Source organism: Lissotriton helveticus, chromosome 7, assembly GCF_964261635.1.
Source record: "Lissotriton helveticus chromosome 7, aLisHel1.1, whole genome shotgun sequence".
In the NCBI taxonomy this organism is placed as follows: domain Eukaryota; kingdom Metazoa; phylum Chordata; class Amphibia; order Caudata; family Salamandridae; genus Lissotriton; species Lissotriton helveticus.
This window is the reverse complement of record NC_136068.1, coordinates 1,440,722,544-1,440,740,992: the sequence shown is the minus strand read 5'-3', so window position 1 is coordinate 1,440,740,992 and position 18,449 is coordinate 1,440,722,544. Positions and strand designations below refer to the sequence as shown.

General features: G+C 46.3%; 1 protein-coding gene across 3 annotated transcripts in view; it reads left to right on the top strand.

Annotated features, from left to right (window-relative positions):
* The window catches only part of LOC144770342 (histo-blood group ABO system transferase-like), a 652,215-nt gene that overhangs the window by 313,044 nt on the left and 320,722 nt on the right, over positions 1–18,449 (top strand). The window contains exon 1 of one of the 3 annotated variants that reach the window (XM_078654795.1): positions 786–913. The exons of the other annotated variants lie outside the window; for them this stretch is intronic. The gene's annotated coding sequence lies outside the window, so the exon portion shown is untranslated. Of the gene's footprint in view, positions 1–785; positions 914–18,449 lie in introns of those variants that run through there. 3 annotated transcript variants of the gene reach the window in all.

Sequence of the window (18,449 nt, the reverse complement as noted above, 5' to 3'; positions counted from 1 at the left end):
TCTCTCTGAATTTCCCTTCTCTTTTGTGAAACTCAGGAGCAGCAACATTGTCAGGTTGTCACCAGAGCTTTAAGTAGAAACTTTTTTAATATTATGTACAAGCCATATGCAACTAACAACCATTGACAACGCCAAAAGTCCTGACTTGTTGTAGGTATGATGTTACTTGTATCATATATATGGATGCAATGACCGAAACAGCAAAATACCAGTGGGGCGGCACACTATGCTAAGCACAGAATTGTAGCTAGCGTGTTTTTAAGCCATGCCCTTAATTACACTGTCCACGCCCCTTTGAGAGACCCTCCAGTTTTTTCATCCCACTTAAAGGCCTGGGTAACACCCATACCCTGAGCGAAGTATATGCTGGGGTCAGGAAATGTTTCTAATCTGTGCTCTGGTGGGTTGCCGGAAGCGTCACACATGGCTACTGTATATGTAAAAAATGAGAAACACGAATGTTAAAAAAACGGTGATGTTCCAAACCGCGATACAAAAATCAGCCCTAACCAGCGACAGGCCTGCAATTCCCACTAGTCATGCGGAAAAATGCACCATAAAAGCAGAGAAAAAAAACTGTGAGATGACAATGTACGAGTACAACCTCACATCCGTGATGTAGGACAAATGTCCACTGTCACGCATCAAATAGGCATCTCCTCACAAACATACACAATGCACATTGTCATGCAGTCTGGATGTAAACTTCGCTAATGCGTAAACATACATAGAACACACTGTGTCTCCCCTTTATATTGCAGAGGGACAATCAACACCTCCTGCAGAGCAGACCCTACATCACGTCAGTGATGATGGAGACGACCCCCAGGACATCGACCTAGACAAACTCCAACGGTTCATGGACAACCTCCGCACCCAACGTCCAGTAGCAGGTCAGCCCAGCACCATCGAGGTGAGCCCACCCTCTGCACAGACCACACAGCAGGAAGCACCTACCACCACATCTAGCTCCCAGCACCTCACCGAAGAACACATGGCGTTCCAATGCTGTGTGTTAGACTGCCAGAAGGAGCGGGCTGAACAGGTGCGGTGGGGTTCAAACTCATGACAGCCAAACTAGATGCCATACGTGGGTGTCTAAGTCCAATCAGGGACCACTTACACTCCCTAATGGACACCCACAGTCCTCCCCATGCCCTCCAACAATCCATGGCTGGCGTGGCTGGAGTCATGACTCAGAGACAACAACAACTGTCTAGTCAGAGTGGCTACAGCGATTTCATCTGTGATTTGGGAAACAGAAGGAGGGTCATGGAGAACATGGAGCAGATGCAGGCGCAGAGAATGTCTACCACAGCTGCACACGAGTAAGCTGTAGATGGGATCTTCCATGCCCTGCAGATCCTCATCATGGGAGTAATGCAACAACACATTGCGCAGATGAATGCTGCTGCTACTTCTACATCCATATCTCCGGCTTCAGACCAAACACCACCAACCGCATGTGAGGCACATGAAAGGTCAGAGGACGAAGATGAGGATGAATCTGCCTTAGTGGTAAGTAGGAAGCAGTAGCATTCATCTCCGCCATATGGCTTCTTTCTGCTTGGTTCTGCACTCTGCATCATGCCCTGGAATAACACCTTCCACTGTCCCCCGATACACTCTGCGACACTAACCTTGCACCTCAACATGGACTGCTTTATATTGTTTGCAAAACAATGACACAGCAATCAGCCTGCGGACTGGACTCTTCCCCTTCCGAGTAACTTTTCAATCCCTAAAGGTCTCTGGCTGGCCCTCCATGGGCAACATTGTAAAGTGTTGTCTGCATGGCCCAGTACTAAGACAGCTTCAACACTTCACTGAACGTGAATAATACATTCTAATACATACAGATGTGTCATGTCTATGATTAATCAAGTATGAAAGCATGGACGAATGTAGGGGCAGGGATTCCCTCTTACGTCTATGTTGCTAATGTTGTGGGACTTGAGTCACAGGGTGCATCTCAGCATCATGGTGGTACATATCTGACCCCAATATAAGCCCTGTTGTCAATTGTAGGTCACAAATGACATCCTATATGTAATGATTTGGGACACATGTGAAACGCTAATGAGTGGGATTCTGTTCTATCTTTGACACACAGAAATTACATTTCGAATATGTGACACCTCAAACAGCCTCTCTGTACAGAGGTGACACACCCACCTTCTATGTTAAATTTTTGAGATTGTTAGCACTACATGTTGCACTTACACTTGTCAGAGTGATGTGCTTGTACAGAGGAGTGACATGCACTCAGGGAATGTGTGTTGGAATGAATTTATTTGCACACGATGTGCCTGTGGTCATTTTGTACTGTCCCATGATTGCTAAGGACTCTGACAATGTGATGTGTTCATGTGAAGAAATTGTCAATGATGGTGTTCCTATGGGCTATTCCTGCTGCACTTGCAGTGGGGTGTGGTCTACCTACCTCATCTTCCTAATCATCGTCCGGTGCATCTGGCACTTGTAGCCATAAGGTAATGGTGCATACACATATGTTGTGCAACACACAACATGCAATGATCATCTTGCACACAATGTCTGGGCTGTACAGGAGCCTTCCACCTGTGATGTCCAGGCACCTGAAACGTGACTTCAACACGTCAAATGTGCATTTCATGATGCCCCTGGTGTGTTTGTGGGCAGCATTGTACTGCCTCTGGGCCTGTGTGTTCAGAGCTCAGAGAGTGTCGTCATCCAAGGGCAGAGTGCATATCCTTGGTCACCTGTGACAGTGCAGAGAGACATGAGTCAATAGTTGGTTCTGCCTGATGTGTTGACAGGCTCACTGGTTCATTGGTGTGTGATATGTGTGACTTAGTGATTCCTGTTTGACATGTACTGCTTGTAGCAAATGAGCGGCATCAAAGTGGATTATGTAGCTTCGCTGCTGCTCCTCCCTCCCCGGGCCTATTTACTATTGTGCGCAGCGCGGTTGCATCAATTGCACTCCTAAGGCACACCATTGTCATGCCTGTCTGCGCATGTCCACAAGCCTGACAATGACACTGTGATGTTGTGCATTGAAGGTGGGTGGCCACGTGTGTGTAGGCCTACGGTAATGATAGGGCGGACACAGATGTAGAGTTCATGGCTGGCTGAACTCGCGATACGGTTGAGGGTAGACTTTTGGCTTATGCTGCGGTGATAGTGACACACACAATAGTTAGCATATATGATCCCGGACCCCGAACGGGCTTGCGCTCCCTCATTTACCCCATCGGCCGAGCCCGCACTCTGGGGGCATGCTACATTGCAACATTGTCCATTGCGGGACGGGTGGTGCCGACACTACAACAGAGACACACGGATTAGTTACTTCCTTGGCAAGGCCAAAACTTAACCACACCCAGAGCCCTGGGTTGAGGAGCCACACCCCTTCGCTGGACGGTCGTACACCAGTCCACTCCGCTTATGCTTATAGGAGGGTATGACACAGCTACATGTCCCAGGTCTACTCTATTGCCTGAGGTGACATGGTTGCATCCGCTGTACACAGCACAATGTTATGTGGTAGGGCCCAGGGCAGTCATGCATACATAATGACCACACAGACACACTTAGATAGTTTGTTGAACTGGCTACGAGCATGTGCGCCCGGCTCTTTTTATTGCCAGGGTCACATGTCCAGTGGCGCCTGTGCTGGATGGGTGTGGGGTGAGTGTAAGCCAGCCCTCAGGGAGTGGTTGGTCCTGGCAACAACTACAACAGTGATCAGACAATCAGAAGTTCAAAGTTCAAACAGCAAGGGTCCATTATTATTATTATTATTATCAACACTTGTAAAGCGTGCTATCACCCTACGGGTACCCTGGCGCTGTGATACCTGTGTCCAGCTTAGCACACATGCCGGTAGAGCGCAGTTACCAGGAGAAAAAGATTTGGAAGGTGGCAGAGGACATGTCTTTATCCTAAGCCTAAACTGGAAGAGGTCAACCACCTGTCCGATCCCGGATGGAAGTTTGTTCAAGAGTCACGAAGCTCCGGTGCTGAAGGCCCTGCCGCCTGATTTAGTTCTTCTGACTCTGGGTACCTTCACCAGTTTTGCCGAGGAGGAGCTAAGAGTTCGAGAAGGGGCATACCATGCAAATTTGTCCTGCAATGATTTGGGTCCAGCACCATGCAAGGCTTTAAACACTATACAGAGTAACTTGAATTGTATCCTTTGCGATACTAGAAGCCAGTGCAACTCTGAGAGTGCCTGAGACTTTAGCTGGCCTCGGATGCACTGCGTTCGGCACAGGCACACCGCCACGGGACCGTTGTCTTACAGTGCACTGAGGAAGGGCCATGAGAGCTGAGCGGGTCCTCATCGATGTCCAAGGTGAATGTTGCAGAGTGTTTCGGGGGGCAGTGGAAGGTGTTATTCCAAGGCATGATACAGAGGGCAGAACCAAGCAGAAACAGGCAATTTGGAAGGGATGAATGCTACAGACTCATTCTTAACACCAAGTCGGTATCAGCTACATGATCATGAACACAACCCCCAGGCCATATATTCAGATGCCAAAAATGTTCAACCAGAGAGTGTCCATGAATTTCGGGGCACAGAGTTAGTGGCACCCGAGCTGAAAGGGGATGCAGTCTGCGATGAGGCCTGTACAAATGATATAAACTCTGCTATAAATAAATCGAGGCTCAGTTTCAAATGTGTGACCTCCTTGACTGCAGTGTAGGCCCAAGGCAGCGGTCAGCGGGGGCCCACAGCCACATGTTGTTGGCTTGCGATGCACAGTTAGTGGCACCAGAGCAGTTGTTGATAGTGTTCGATCACCTCCATAACGATGATTCTTTTTTACTCGGGACTGAATTGCGTCTTCATCTTAATACTCTCCTTGCGTACAATGATATGAACTCTGCCATAAAGAAATCAAGACTCAGTTCCAAATATGTGACCTATTTGACTGCAGTGTAGGCCAAAGGCAGGAGTCAGCAAGGGACCACAGACATGTGTCGTTGGAATGCTATGCACAGAGTTGGTGACACCACATTGAAGGGAGTACAGTGATATCAAACGTCCCATTAACATATGAACTCGGTCATCATGATATCAAAACTTAGTTCCAAATGTGTGACCTACTGGACCGCAGTGTGGGCCGGAGGCAGCAGTGGAGTACGTCAACTAGAAAGGAGTGCTGGAGACCTGTGTCGCGGACACTGGCGATGGTCTGCGGAGGCTGCCAGGGTCGCGGGCCTCGGGCTTGGAGCTTGCACCGGCATGTGGTTGGCCCTCTTTGACACACGCCGGTGTCTGCAGGTGAGCAGTGAGGCTTGGGGGCACAGGGGCAGGCAAGACGGGTCTGGGGACCAGCGGCCTGGGGTGCAGCAGGCGCACAGGGTCACAGGCAACACCGCTCACGGCATCGGCCTCGTGGAGGGGTGAGAGGCACCACCCTGGCAGACACGTTGGTCATTCTGGAAGAGAACCACACCCAGAGCTACGTGCTTTTTATTCACACCCCTACACTGGCCTGGCGTACACCGGGCCAGCCCACTCCGCTCACACTTACAGCGGGGATGTAACAAGCTACATTTCCGCGATCTTCCCCACTGCCTGGGATAACTTGGTTCTGTCCACTGTCCACTGCACTCCAAACACCTGCAGAATATGTCGACATGGACATGTCAGTGGTCTGCCTTCTGCACATCCACGCCACACTTTCCATTGTGTACATTCTCATTTATGGGTCACTTGCCATGTAACATGCTAGCCCAGATTACCACAGTAAGTTGTGCTGTCGTGTCTGGTAGGTGGGCATGTTGTTTGACATGTTGTATGTGAGTTTGTAACATGTGCATTCCCAGAGCTGTGTGTCTAGCATGATTGTGAAGTTGAGGTGTGTGGTGTGTTCATTTGGTACTTACCACCAAGCAATGCATTTCCGTAGGTGCCAGCCTCAAAACGCTGGTTGATGATGGAATGTCGGAAGATGAAGGAATCATGCACACTGCCTGGGTAGTTGGCAACAACATTGGTGATGAGTCCCTGGTGTTCCACTATTGCCTGCACAATAATGGAATGCGTGTGCTTTCGGTTGCGGTAATTGTGTGCAGTGTCGGCAGGGTGCACAAGTAGGACATGTGTGCAGTCAATTGCCCCCAACACGTACGGGAAGCCAGCCGTGGCACCGAAGCCTTGCTTGGTCTCCAGCTGTTCCTGCGCTGTGTGGGGGAAATTAAGGTGCTGGGGTACCAAGCCGATAATGCCATCCAAGACAGGTGTGAGGTACTTTGATAGGGCTGGCTGTGATTCTCCTCCGACTCTGGCAGTTGTTGGTTGGAAGGTACCAAAGGCCAACAGGTGCAGCACAGCCAGCAGCTTTGTCTGCGGAGGGATGTTGGTTGTCCGCTGTGTGGGTACCGTCGGCCTGTGGGCAATGATGGTCAGGATGTGGATGATGGTTGTCCTTTTGAACCTGTAGTGGGCAATGACATCCCCTGGGGTTAAGTCTGTGAGGCTTGTGCATTTTCTGAAGGTTCGCTGTCTGTCTGCGCTGCCTCTGTGGTAGTCCGGGGGGGGGGGCGGAAAGAGTCTGGGGTGGCGGGCCTGGGGGTGGTGGTGGTTGGTGTTGTGGCCCTCTTGGGGCTCTGAGTTGCATGATCAGTAGCTCCATGGCATCGGTTCTTCACGTGTGGCTCTGGGCTGGACTCCGTTTTATGGTGCAGGTTGTCGTCCGACTTAACACCAGGTAAGAGCAGGTGTTAAATCCCTGCTGCTAACGCGCTTTATCGCCTGTTATGGGATCTTATCGCCGATCTGGCTGGTGGTTGAGAATGTTGCAAAGTGGTGTTGTTGCAGCTTTTTGCACGGGAACGCCTGCTCTGCATATCATTAGCGTTAGTTGCCGGTGTCATATGTGACAATGTTTTTTGCGGCTGCTATCGCAGGAAAACTGGTGATATCGGCTGTTAGCACCAGCTTGTGAATAGGGCGATAACTTAATCGCAACTTTGGCTGCGATAAAGTGCCGCTGCTCGGCGATAAATCCTTGAGAATATGCCCCTTAATTGCTTCTTTGCTTGTGCAAGGATGGAAATGGGTGCTTTGTGTTGTGTTGGTTTGGGTCCTGGTGCAGTTACTTGTCTGCTTCTTCCTCACATGTCAGGCACCTTTGCTCTCAGTGGTCTCCTCTGTCGATAATTTCTAATCTCCAGCGAGCAGCTGAAATCCAAAAGTATTTTGGTAAAAGTAAGAAAATGCATCAAACTTCTGAGTTGCAAAAGGGTATCTTGATGGAAATCGTGGGATTGAAGCAGTATGGAGAGGATAGAGAGAAAGGATGTTTTCCTCTTAGCCAGAATGTTTTAATCTTGGGATGACTGTCGGGCATGTCTTAAAAGGGTGCATGCTCCCATGACCTTTCAAAAGATATGCCTGTTTCATAAAAACATCACAAAAACAAAACTCACTTGCTGCAGGCAAAACCTGATGCTGCTGCTGTCCGATGAAGTGGAGGTGTAGATAACTTAATAATAACGTTCAGTGAAAGAACCGCGTTGAATGAGCAGGTGTCTGAGTAGAGGGAGTGTTGTTTAATTAGCAGCTGCAATTATGTTTTGTTTGGGGTTTTAGATGACAGTATATTGGTTTCCTGCTCAGTTTCGTAAGCTAACTCACAAGCTGCTCATATGACACAACATACACGCAATCCACTGACGACAGCATTTTAGGAGAAAACACAAGCAGTGGCTTAGGGGTCATTTGCAAGGAATAGTGAGGGACCCCCCGTGCTGAATACAAGCTCACCCACATAATAAAATTAAACTTTAGCGATACAGTTAGCGCCAAAGAGAACACAGATAGCCATGTTGTCTCAATATGGTGTGCAGTCAAGACCTGGTAGGGTTGATGTACCGAATAGGAGTTTGAGCTCGCTTTATGGGACCCTCTCCTCACTGACCTCCCCATGTATGGTCAGCCCCTCTCTCTGCTCCTTGATTAATTTAGAATTCAGGGGAGCACCGTTGTCCTGATGGCAGAGCTGCCTCTGGCTCACCAAAAGGAAAATACTTCTGGAGGAATTGCAGCTGGCGAACAGTATCAAACAGACCACCCTACTTTGAGAGGCCGTGAGGCCGTGTCTGGTACCGTCCAGCAACAGTGGTTCTGTTTCCATTTGACATCAAAACCATGGCAGTCCTGGACAGAAATAACCCAGAAATGGCCCACATATATAGCAAAATCTCCCAGAGCATCATGGACCTTGGTTTTATATATATATATATATATATATATATATTCACTTAAAAAACCATAGGTTTCAGGCCTTATATAGTTAGAAATTAGCATTTAAAAAACCATTGAAATTGCTCCTATATAGTTAGTTGTACTAACTATATTTCGCGCACCGGCAATCCACTGCTGATTATGTCACATATTACATCATTCATGACATGGTCAGTGACATCACTGATGACATCACTGATGACATCTCAAATGACATCACTGATGACATCTCATTTGACATCATCCAGTGACTGTGTGTTTCTGTAAAGTTTAAATATGTTTTACATATTGAAGAATGAGTGGATGTATAAGTGTCTGGATGAAGGATTTAGTAGGTGCGTGACTGACTGTATGAGTGAGTGATTAAATGTGTCTCACTAAATGCATGGGTTAGTGACTAAACTGTCTGAATGTGTGCATCAGTATGTCTGTTGTTGTGTAAGCTGCTGCATGTGTTGATCAGTAGCTATATGAGTGGCTATATGGGTTCTTGATTGGTTGCCCAAGTATTTGAATGGGAGACTGAGTGTGTGTGTGGGTGGCTGGGAGGTGTGTGACTCTGTGCATAGATGTGTGAGCAGTTGATTCACTAGCTGTATGAGTTCAAGAGTGCATGTGGAAACAGCTATATGGGCGGTTGACTGTGTGCATGGGTGTGTTGGTGAGTGAATGGATATCTCAGTGCTACATGTCCAAGTAAGTTCATATGTAAAACACAGTGCATGTGAGAGTTGGTGTATATAAATGACTATACATGAGAGCCAGTGAATGTGCGAGTGGCTGTATGGATCATTGTGTACTTGAATCAGTGATTGTATAAGAGAGTAAGTATGTGTTAGTATATGTTTGAATAAGTAAGGTGTTGTGTGTATAACTGTATAGTTGAGGAAATGGAAGTGTGATTGATTATTTGCATGACTGACTAGGTGTGTGAGTAACTCCATGGATGAGTGGCAGTGTGTGAGTGTCTGTATAGGTGTATGAGTGCATATGATAGTGTTGTATTGATGAGTGACTATGTATGAGTGATTCTATGGGTGAATGAGTAAATGTGTGTGTAGACCTAGGAATCAGTGAGTACGTATGTAGTAACTGGTATTGGTGTGTCAATGGTTTCAAGAATGGTAGTCTGTATCTAACACTGGGTGTATCAAAGGTTATATTAGAGTGTGAGGAGGTGCATCGTATTATCACATGAATGATATCATCAGCGATGTGATCAGTGATGTCAAATGAGATGTCATTTGTGATGTCATCAGTGATGTCATTTGAGATGTCATCAGTGATGTCATCAGTGATGTCATCAGTGATGTCACTGACCATGTCATGAATGATGTAATACGTGACATCATCAGCAGTGGATTGCGGGTGCGCGAAATATAGTTAGTACAACTAACTATAGAGGAGCAATTTCAATGGTTTTTTAAATGATAATTCCTAACTATATAAGGCCTGAAACCTATGGTTTTTTAAGTGAATTTGCAAGGTTTTTAAAATGCTAATTCATAACTTTATAAGGCCTGAAACCTATGGTTTTTTAAGTGAATTTGCAAGGTTTTTTAAATGCTAATTCCTAACTATATAAGGCCTGAAACCTATGGTATTTTAAGTGAATTTGCAAGGTTTTTTAAATGCTAATTCCTAACTATATAAGGCTTGAAACCTATGTTTTTTTCAGTGAATTTGCATGGTTTTTTAAATGCTAATTCCTAACTATATCAGGCGTGAAACTTTCAATAAATTTCAAAGGTTTTGTAAATGCTAATTCTATTAGCGGATAACGTTTATATATGTTATTAGCCTTCTGGGACCACCTGAGCAGCCATCTTGTTTCTCAGGAGAAGTGAGGCACAAGAGAGCACAAAACAGGAGTGGAAAATGCAAAAAGGGGGCAGGGTTGAGACCCCCTGACCCCCTAGCCCTTCTCAGGGGGTCCCAGAAGGACCACCAAGTGCAAAATGTTTTTTTTCTTTTTTTTAAATCGTGGGGTACGCGCACGGTGCGCAATTTTTTTTTTGTTTGCCCTTGGGGGTCCTTTTGGGACCCCCTGAGAAGGGCTAGAGGGTTGGGGGGTCTCTACCCTGCCCCCTTTTCGTGTTTTCCACTCTTGTTTTGGGCTCTCTTGTGCCTCAGTTCTCCTGAAAAACAAGATGGTGGCCAACACTTCCTGGTTTGGACAGTTTGGAATGTTGACAGTCGACTGCCTGCCAATCAGAAACTCGCTCGCGCATGTAAGGGTACGCGCACGTACGCGTACGGTACGCGTACCGTACGCGTACGGTGCGCGTACGGTGAGCGCATATAGATATATAATTTGCTCAAATTCAATTTTCTCAACAACTACTGTAGGGATTTTCACCAAATATAGAAAAGGCACTACTGCATACCTGTCCGTACCATTTTGCCAAGTTTGGTGTAAATCCGTTCAGCCATTCGGGCTGTAGCCGTGTCTAAAGGTCCCATAGAAAATGCCATTTGAAAAATTTAAAATTCAATTTTCTCAAGAACTACTGGAGGGATTTTCACCAAGCATAGCAAAGGCACATCTGCATACCAGGCCCTACCATTTTGCCAAGTTTGGTGTAATTCCATTCAGCCGTTCGGGCTGTAGCCGTGTCTAAAGGTCCCTATGGAAATTAACATGGGGAAAACACGTTTTGGGACCCCCCTTTTTTCTTGGCCCCGCTTGACGAATCCCCCCGAAACTTTCAGGGAAGGAGAGGAGCGGAGCGAGGCAAATTTAAGGAAAATTACAGGCAGATCCCTCAATCGGCGCCAAAGGTATTCCAAATAGAATGTTCGGAATTTCCTATGGTAACTAGGTCCTAACTATATATACCTACTGGCGACCGCCAGTAGGTAATATATTTTAAACCTCCCCCCAGCACCTTGGGTGTATGTCTAAGGAGAACATGTATGCAACGGTATGTCCAGAATGGTATGGTGGGCCTGTTGTCACTTAGGGTCAGATTTCATAATAGCAAATTTTACCGATTCGCTATTAAGAAATCGGTATTTCCTATGTAGGTAAAGATTCGGTAAAAAATACCAAATCCTTAATATTCCTTATTACCAAATCGGTAATTGAGATTCGGTAATAAGGAATACCTACCCATTAATTTCTGTGGGCTTGGAGGCCCATAGGAATGAATGTGAAGACATTCACTAATAGCGATTTGGTATTACCGAATCGCTAATAGCGGGAGCACTTTCAAGGGTGCCAGGGTGTCAAAAGGACACCCTGATGCACCCCTGAAATGTGCATGTGTACACATGTGGCGCACATACATGCCCTAAGGGCATGAATGTGTGCCACATGGCACTTAACAAAAAACAAAAAAGTGATTTTTTAAAGGCTCAAAAGCACTCTTTAATGTGCTTCCTACATTGCATTTAAGGAATCGGTATTACTGATTACTTAAATGCAAGAGCAATAAGGAATCGGTATTTACTGATTCCTTTTTACCAATTCCTTATTTACCGATTCCTTACCTACATTAGGAATGGCTAAATACCGGTCGTTAACGCTGATCTTTACTGAATTTCGGCGTTACCGACCGGTATTTAGCCACCTATATCTGGCCCTATGTTCTGTTTCACCATGGAGATAGGTGCCGCTTTAAAGGAAAACGTTTACCAGCTGGGCAGTGAAGTCCAAGTTCAGCATCACTGAGGCAGGTGAGTCAGTGCCACCGCCAACCTGCAATAAGGTGTACTTTCCAAAGCCTACGTGATGCACCAGGGCTGGACTGACTACAGGGTAATCTCGCAGTGGCAGCAAACGCATGTAGTCTCCCAAACCTTGCTGACCACCTGGACAGCGTGGGGCAGATTTACGTTTCCTGGCGTATCCCTGCAAATCAGCAGGGATGCGCCAGGAAAGATGCGTGACGCAAGCTTACCCTTGTGCCACCATAGATGTGTCGCATTTACAATGCAGCGCATCATGGCGCAAGGATACACATATGCATGTCACATCTGCCGGCGTAAGGTTGGCGCAGTGCTGGAGTTGTGTCGCAGGCGCGACGCAGCTCCAGCACTGTTCCAACCTGGCCTATCCTCAACATGGTGCGTCACACCTTATGCCTGCTTCAAGTAGGCACACGGTTTTGACGCAGTGGCGTCGGAAAAGTGACTGAGTGAAATCTTGTAGATTTCACTCAGGCACTTTTCCTAGGCGTTCCTGCGACGGCCCCTCCCCCCCACGCCCCCTGCACTGGAACACCCACATGAAACTTGATGCAGTTTTCATGTGGCACTGGGCATTACAACGTGATGCATCTCCCTTGATGCGTCACGTTGTAAATATAGCGCAACGTGGTGCATGGTTTACGCTGCGGTTGGGTCACAGAAGTCATACAACCGCGGCGCAAAGGTGGCGCAAGGGTCTTGTAAATCTGCCCCCATGTCTTTACAAGTTCAAAACTGCCCGTATTTGCAATTGTGGCCACCTTTTAAGCTTGTGATTCGCTACCGGAGGGCACTTCCATTTTAATCCCAGGTCTACTGTCCGTCCCAGTCCAACCCAGTGATGCACTACATGTTTTTCATCAATTGCTACACTCTCCTACTTTAAAAATGGCTCAACTTCTTTTTCAAGTACACTTGCTTTGATCTGTGTGTGTGTGTATATATATATATATATGTTAACGGATATATACGTTAACGGATGTTAATGGCCGGCCACGGTCGTGGAGTGACGCCCACCGCCCTTTCTATGAGCGGAGCCTTTCGGACACAACAGTGTTTGAAAAGGATTGAGGAGCGGGCTGGCGTGTGCAGGAAACGCTCGCCCTTTTTCGTTTGGCAGCCACAGAGTGGGGCATGAAAGTTCAAGCTGCCTGCATCTACCCACATAGGATGAACATTGGGCTAAGTTGGAACAGTGAGGCAAGCCCACTTGGGATAGACATTCACGCAACACTACAAGAACCAGGATGCTGTGTGTGTAACCATGCCCAGGGGCGGGTACACATAATGTGGTGTGCGCGTGTGAACTGTGCTCACTTTCTGCCCTACACGCTGCAGAAGAAGGGAGTTTGGCTCCCGAAACCGGTCCAGCGAGAACAGTTTGATGACAGCACTTGAATTGTTCGTGTTTGCAGACTGCTGAATAAATTTGTGAAAAGATTCCTTCCTCGAGTGGCTTCCTCCAATTAGTGCTACCCTGCAAGGTTTGGATGTTAACGGCCGGCCACGGTCGTGGAGTGACGCCCACCGCCCTTTCTATGAGTGGAGCCTTTCGGACACAACAGTGTTTGAAAAGGATCGAGGAGCGGGCTGGTGTGTGCAGGAAACGCTCGCCCTTTTTCGTTTGGCAGCCACAGAGCGGGGCATGAAAGTTCAAGCTGCCTGCATCTACCCACATGGGATGAACATTGGGCTAAGTTGCAACAGTGAGGCAAGCCCACTTGGGATAGACATTCACGCAACACTACAAGAACCAGGATGCCGTGTGTGTAACCACGCCCAGGGGCGGGTACACATAATGTGGTGTGCGCGTGTGAACTGTGCTCACTTTCTGCCCTACACGCTGCAGAAGAAGGGAGTTTGGCTCCCGAAACCGGTCCAGCGAGAACAGTTTGATGACAGCACTTGAATTGTTTGTGTTTGCAGACTGCTGAATAAATTTGTGAAAAGATTCCTTCCTCGAGTGGCTTCCTCCAATTAGTGCTACCCTGCAAGTTTTGGATATATATATCTAATAAATATAGTTTGACTGCTATGAGATGTAGCCTAGTAACTAATTTACAAATTTTACAACCAAGAGAAGCATTCGCGTTGCTGAACATAGATGAGTGTCTGTGACTAGCTTTATCTTGAATACTTTTATCTGATTAAATTAGAGGCAATTCACGAAGAGCATCCACATGTGAATGGTGAATTCTAGGACACTGGTATATTATGATCAGAGAAGCAAATGAGCTCAACTTTCTAAAAACTGTGTTTGGAAAAGAAATTCCTGTTAAGAAAATGGAAGAAAAATGTTGCCAAACTGTAATTATACTGCACATTTTCCCAGTGAGCATGTCTAGAAATTCCTAGCTTTTACCGCCATCTCAGAAAGAAAAATCACAGAATATTCGTGAACTCCTGGATGTTCTTTAGCACTCAACACTAGCATCTGTCTGCAGGAGCAAATCTCATATGTAGCTTTAAGAACATTGAGTATCTCATCAAAGAATTACAACCTCAAAGAGACACGTATATGCAACCCGAGGGATAATGGGTCCAAGTGCAATTTGTTAACGAGGAAGTTCCATTCAAATCATGCTTTTAGCCTTGAATGGTCCACCATACAAACTAACAGAATCATCCAGTAAATGTAATGTAATGTAAATTGAAAATAAATTATAGAAATGTAATTTCTATCACATCTTTCAACTGCAACAGCTGAAAGTTAACACTTGCCTGCTGACACTTCTCTAACTATTCTCTGGCACATTTGTAGTAGAAGTGGCCTGCATAAGAACATATTCAGAAACCCATAAGGTTGGGCATACACATTGAACAGTATATGTGACAGGGCAGAGTTCCAAGGAACCCTCTGGTAAGATATAAAGTAGATAGGTAACACACTGCCGGAAATACAAGAAACGATTCGCTCGCTGGCTACCGGCAAGCCTCCTAGACCCGATGGCTTCCCGGCTGATTACTACAAAGCCTATCAACAAACACTTGCACCGCAGCTTCTTTCCATGTATAATAACGCTCTAGAAATAGGGACACTGCCAAACACATTGCGTGAATCGTTGCTGGTGTCATTACCAAATCTGCGTAGTAACATGGAGCCACTAGCACTTCTAAATACGGATTATAAAGTTCTAACTAAACTTCTGGTGAGTAGATTGGCCTCTCTGGTACCGCAGTTGGTTCATACGGACCAAAACAGTTTCGTTCCGGCTCGCAGCATGTCCGTAAATTTGCCTCGGTTCTTTAGGGTAGCTCATTACTCCAGGGAAATCTGGGATCAATCTTGATGCCTACTATTAGATCTGGGAAAGGCATTCGACACCCTGGAGTGGGGTTTCTTGTTTGCTGCGCTGCGCAAAACGAACTGGGGGAGGAGTTCCTAAACCTTGTTCAGCTTATCTACACCCAACCGGTGTTAAGACCAGCCCATACCTATCGGATCAGATTCCAATTCAGAAAGGAATGAGGCAGGGATGCCTACTCTCACCCCTCCTGTTTGCGCTGGCCAAAACACAGGATGAGTGGGGAATTCCTCTAGGAGATGGCATGCATGGCATCTCATTATACGTAGATGACCTGCTCATATACCTCAGAGACGTTAGGTCATCGTATGCCACGATAGAAAGAATACTACTTGAATTTGCTAGTGTCTCAGGGCTTCAAGTAAACTGGGACAAATCATGCCTATACCCCTTCTCGAAATCCACTTTAGACCCGCAGTTGTTCCTTAGCAGCAAGTCAGTACACTGGCAAACATTGACATTACGATACTTTGGGATACTTATTTATAACCCCACCGACATTCTTGAGGGTAACCTGGTGCGAGCAATTACTGCGATAAGAGTGCAGATGTCTTTCTGGGGCACTCTACCCCTGACGGTCATGGGGCGGATGGCATTACTTAAAGATGGTAGTCCTCCGGCAACTTCTGTACCACTTTGTAAATGTACCCCATGCCTTAAACCAGTGCTGTTTAAAAGTTTAGAGCTGGATATGCAGAGGTTCATTTGGGGCAGGTTGGGCAGTAGGGTGGCACTAGTCAAAATGTACCCATTGCCGACCGACGGAATGCTCTCACTACCTAATATGGAGCAATACTATCTGGCGGTGCAGCTTCAGTGGGTGGGGAGGTGGCTAAGTGCTTGTCACTTAGAAGACTCAGAGACACACGTCCTGGGACTCACCCAGTCTCAAATTGTAGTGCTGTTCCATCCCAATAGGAAGGGCAGATCGCCTGCCCTGCCCAGTTGCTGGTGAAGGTGGCCCACTACTGCTTTCGCCGTGACCTGTGAGTCACGAGCTGTATGACCCCATAAGCGCTGTCTCTCCCTATTCTAGGTATGCCCAGAAGATACCGGTCTGTCACAGGTGCGGAGCTGCCCCAGTGGTAGGAATAGGGAATCCTAACAGGGGATTTATATAGTGATTGACAGCTCTTACTGTACGATGCACTTGCTGAAGACTCAGGTCTACCCCAGGGTCAGTTCTTGTTACATGCGGAGGTGGCTCACATGCTACAATCAGCATGGGGTAATATCATGCAGGACCTGACCACACATCTGACTGCGCAATACCTTCATGAGCTGGGCATGGGTCGCCATCTAGTCAGATGATTTGGGGAATTGCTGAGGGTACACACAACACCGCAACTGGAGTCCCTTCATGCCCACTAGTTCACGGATCTGCAACGTCCCAGCACTGAACGTGAGAGGAAAGAAATCCTCAAGAGTCCTGTCCATATCCCACGCAACACTAGGTTTTGGCTCATATAGTACTATATTCTACATAGAGCCTATTTGACCCCAGCGAAAATAAATAAATACTTGAATCGAACAGACGCCAGCTGCCCAAGATGTGGTGAAACAGGAGTGGATTTACTACATATGCTAAGGGTCTGTGCATCCATACAATCTTACTGGAATGTAGTCACCAGAAGTCTAGTGCAGTGCACAGAGCGCACACTTAACTGGTTGTGGGAGTTATGCATTTTAGGATTATTCCAGAGGTCTAGTAAATACAAAGTGACATCTTGCTACATAGACTTAGGGCTTATAGTAGCCACGTGCTTACTTACGTGGTGATGGAAATCCCCCGAATCCCCACCACAGAAATCCTGGTTTCAGTCTGTACCTTGCTGGTCGCAAACGGAGAGCATAGCGCTCTGTCGGGAAGATGCGATAGGTATCTGGAAGCAACCACTAGCAACTGAATGGGATGCGAACCTGGTGGACTTTGTACAATATGGCAGAATCACCCTGAGGAATCAGCACACCAGAATAAGCGGCTAGCAAATACCTAGTGATTGGCACAAAGTGCATGAGGCGAGTCAATGTATGCATTAAAACTTATACTATATGCTGCACAGCTGAAAGTGTGCCCCCACCGTTGGCATTCGCCTGGGCCAGACAATGCAACCTATGACAGATATCAGTTCCACAGTGGGGATCCCGGCAGAGATATACATCCAGGAATACACATAACTGTGTGTGACCCACAAGTGATCAGTTAGGCTGTATGGTAATGTGTTATATGATATTCTGAACAAAGCTCTATCATTATTGTTTCAACTCTGAGTGAGGAGATAAGTGTGTCATTCACCCTGTTTAATCAATGTTATGTTGTACACAGTTTATTATTTTATTGGAACCACACTACAATGTAAAACCACTCAGGAGAATGATTGAATTCAAATGATTGTATTGTAATGTAACTGTACGACCTGATGCACATCATAAAATGAAAACCAATAAACACATTTAAACTAAAGAAAAATAAAGTAAATAGGGAAAAATGTTTGTTTTAATCAGTTGGGGAAAACAAACTAAAATTCTTACAGCTGCTCCCAGGATATCTAATATCTATCAACCTAGACCTCTGCCAAGATGGCTGTGAACATGTTGACCATATCAAACTCAGCAGATGGTAGCTGATGTTCCAGAACCAGTGCTACTGAAGTCTGTGAATAAACATGGACTGGACAGCACGGTAGCCAGTTATGGCAGGGTACCGCACAATCTTGAAGCCAGCCTGATGTGGATCCATAAGGTCTGTGGATTCCAAAAGGTTGCACATGACATTTTTACTCAGTTTGTCCATGGTGGAGCAACGATATATGCTTGATGTATAGAACAACAGATGCATTCAAAAGGATGGTTTTGCAAGGATGATACTCTCGCTCTTTTCCATGGCTTATGACCCGTTCCTGAAGATTGAGAGTATTCAAGAAGAAAGGGACTGGGTAATCAGAAATGAGGAAATGAGGAAGGGATCATGAGGAGTACCAGATTTATTAAGAGAGTAGACAAACCCCCCATGATTTGATGATGGGTAAACTCTGCAGCCTTAGCTATGGAATGAGCACAGACCTGTTAAAAAAAAAAAAAATGTTCTCATAAATCGTAGTAATAAGGATTTGAGAATAAGGAATCTTTTCTCACAAAAATTGCAAAATGTCAACATTTAAAATTGTCAGCTCGTTTGTGATTAGGGCGTTTTGTGGGAGAATTGGAAGAAG